General features: G+C 42.8%; 1 non-coding gene across 1 annotated transcript; it reads right to left on the reverse strand.

Annotated features, from left to right (window-relative positions):
• Positions 1 to 213: 213 nt before the first annotated feature.
• LOC115030180 lies at positions 214 to 356 on the reverse strand. Its single transcript, XR_003835800.1, has one exon. It is a non-coding gene; the product is annotated as a small nucleolar RNA SNORA48 (small nucleolar RNA).
• Between the last annotated feature and the right edge of the window lie 2896 nt (positions 357 to 3252).

Raw genomic sequence — 3252 nt, forward strand, 5'->3', positions numbered from 1 at the left:
ACATACTTGCACCTTGTGGTGGCTTCCACTTCAGGCTGGCCACTGGGCAACATTCTTCATCCATGCTGCATGGTGTGCTGGCAAGTGGGTGTTAGTGGTCTGCCTGTGCCATGGACAGAAGGGCAGGTCTGTGAGTGGCACGGTGGTTCACAGATTTCTGTCTTCCTCCTCCAGTGCTTCACTGCCTGGATTTGATTTGATTTGGGTTGCTTTTTATGAGTCCTAGGCATAAGACAGTTTGGTCATCGAGCCAGGCATCAAGCTAGGATGAACAAAGGACTGCCATCTGCTCTGCTCCTGACTGATATAAGAACAAGACTGTGGACAAAGTGTCTTTTTGTACATTGCAAGGAGAGATTTTAAAATGTTTTAATTGAAATAGAATTACATCACTTCTCCTCTTTTCCTTCTGCCAGGCTTCTAAGTTATCCTTTTTCAAATACCTTCCATGCCTGCCACTCTCAAATTGACAACTTCTTTCTTTGATCGGATTTGTTACAGACATACACATATGTATATTTATCTCCTGTTGAGTTCATTTTTGTTGTTTGTGTGTATATGGTTTCGAGGCTGACCACTCTGCATTGGACAACCAATAAGGGGATCATCATTTCCTTCTCCCAGCAGTCAATATTTACCTGCATTTTTTTTTAAATCTAGGGGTGGAGACTCTTAAAATTTCTCCCTTCCATGTTAGCATGTCCATTGCTATTTCTATAGTTCTGGCCTTGTTTATGCAGCCATATCTAGGAGAAACTGTTTCATAGTAGACTTACTGGTATTCTGGGGTTTACAATCTTTCCACTTTCTCTTCTGAGATGTTCCCCAGGCCATAGATGAAGGATATGTGAAGGTGATGATGGTACTAGGCTCCCAAGATCCACTGCTCTCTTGTACTGTGCCTAGCTGTGGGTTTTTTTTTTTTGATGGTCTTCATTTGCTGCTAACCAGAGAATTTTAACTGGCTGCATAGCCACTTCATTTGTAGCTTGAGATAGGCTGTGAGAATTATTGGCAAAATTCATTAGTCCAAAGAAGCAGTTATAATTTCTGCTACTAACTGGACCAGGAATGGTCACTTTGCAGCATGAAGTATGACTTGTGTGTTGATAGAAACCTGTGTCCATAGGGCCACAATACCAGATCTATATTACTGGAGTTTTGTAACAGGTAAACATTATCTTTAGTATAAAAGATAATCTTTACAGTGAGTGAATGAAGGGGAGGCTTGGGATTATAAGAAACGACCCTGCAAAGGCATCTTCAGCACTTCTGTTTTTCCTCTAGCACTTGTCAGTGAGAGTCCATGGCAAAACTCTATGCGTTATCACAAAATGTGGCCACTGGAAAAAGGGAAACATATGTATCTTATCAGAATTACTGGATTTTGGCTCCAACATTTTTTATTAATAACCCAAGAAGTTATTGTGGCACACTAATCATATGAGAGCAGAAGGTAAGTGGAGATTGGAAGGACCTGTGACATTGAGAATTTATTGTCCATATTCTTTCCTAACTTTCAGAAATTGGCTGTGGCAGATTATATTTTCCAAAAATGTTTTTCAGTGCTGCTTTTTTTCTTTCAGCTAGACATGATCTAAATGTGATCTTCTGACTCCTTACTGAGAGAGAACCTGTTTTTTCATTCATTTGAATATGAGTGGGCCCTGAGATTGCTATCATCAATAAAATAAGTGCCATGTTTGTTTTGGTCCAGATAGTTGCTGTTTCTAGAATTGTGGAAGCATGCTACCCTAAGTAGAGTGATTATCCTAAAAGTATCATGTTGGGAAAAGCCCAAGTCATATGAAGACATCTTAGTATATGTGATGTAGCATTGACAATGAGACAAGTTTGACAAACTGCTTTGCATTTGATGCCAGGCCTTTCCATATAGATTATTTGGCTGATATTTTTCAAAGCTTGAATGAGTTAAAGCTTCAGTTCCAAACTTTTGGTAAAAATATAATTTAAACACTTCCTGAAACAAAAGTGGGAATGATAATAATGAAATGAAAGAATTTGATAACCTTCCTAACTTTCTTAGGCTAAACAAGATGTCTATTTGGAAAAAGTCCAACAAGTAAAACTGGTGGTTGTGCGGTAATGCCTTTTTATCTGTTAGCATTTCTTCTAGGTTCTGCTCCACAGTTACCTGGCAATAGCCAGGTATGCCTGACTCACTATAAAAGGGGGTGCTCACCCCATCCTTTCACTCTTGCTCTCTTCCCCCTTTCCCCTCTGTTCCATCTCTCTCCATTCCCCTTCCTGCTCTCTCTCCACTTGCTCATGGCCAGCCTCTACTCCTCTCCCTCTTCTCTCTCTCTCTCTGTCTTCCCCACCTCTCTGCTTTTCTCTGTCTCTGTCTCTCTCTCCCCCCTCTCTCTCCCTCTTTCTCTGCTTTTCTCTGTCTCTACTACCCCTCAACTCCCCATGCTGTAAATATTTTATACTAAACTCTTTGTGTGGCTGGTACCTCAGGGGGAAGATATCCATCACCATGGCCCCACAGAGGAACGTCCTTCCCCCACACCATACCGTGCCTCCACCAAACATATCCCTGGCTTCCTTTTCTTTTTTACAAAACACAACATGGGACTGAGGAGGGTGAGCCAGCAGACTGCAAAAGCAACACAGCTTCTGGGACAGACCCTGTTTTGGGCTCCAGACATCTGGGCACCTTCCCCACCAGAGGAAGGCTGGGTGGCCACCTGGGAGGGCTCTGATTGCCAAAGCTGGTGAGAGAGCCATCTTGTGTCCCGGTCCCTGAGAGACCAGTTTGTGCAGGTGAGCGTGTGGACTGCAGAGGAAACACATCTTCTGGGACAGGACCTGTTTCGGGCCTTCATCTTCAGCCAGGAGGCAGATCTGAATGCCAGACCTCTGTGCACCTTCACCACAAGAGGAGAGCTTGCCTGCAGAAAGTACTCTGACCACTGAGACTCAGGAGAGAGCTGGACTCCCAGGACTACTAACAGAGGCTAACAGAATCACAGGAGGAATAAGCTCCAGTCAGAGACACCTATAACAACTAATGCCAGAGATTACCAGATGGAGAAAGGCAAATGTAAGAATCAAGTTCTCTATTTTTGTTGGGTCTTTATGTGGTTTAGGTATCAGAGTAATTGTGGCTTCATAGAATGAGTTGGGTAGAGTACCTTCTGATTCTATTTTGTGGAATAGTTTGTGAAGAACTGGGATTAGTTCTTCTTTGAAGGTTTGATAGAACTCTGCACTAAACCCATCTGGTCC

This window comes from Mus caroli, chromosome X (assembly GCF_900094665.2).
Source record: "Mus caroli chromosome X, CAROLI_EIJ_v1.1, whole genome shotgun sequence".
Classification (NCBI taxonomy): Eukaryota; Metazoa; Chordata; class Mammalia; order Rodentia; family Muridae; genus Mus; species Mus caroli.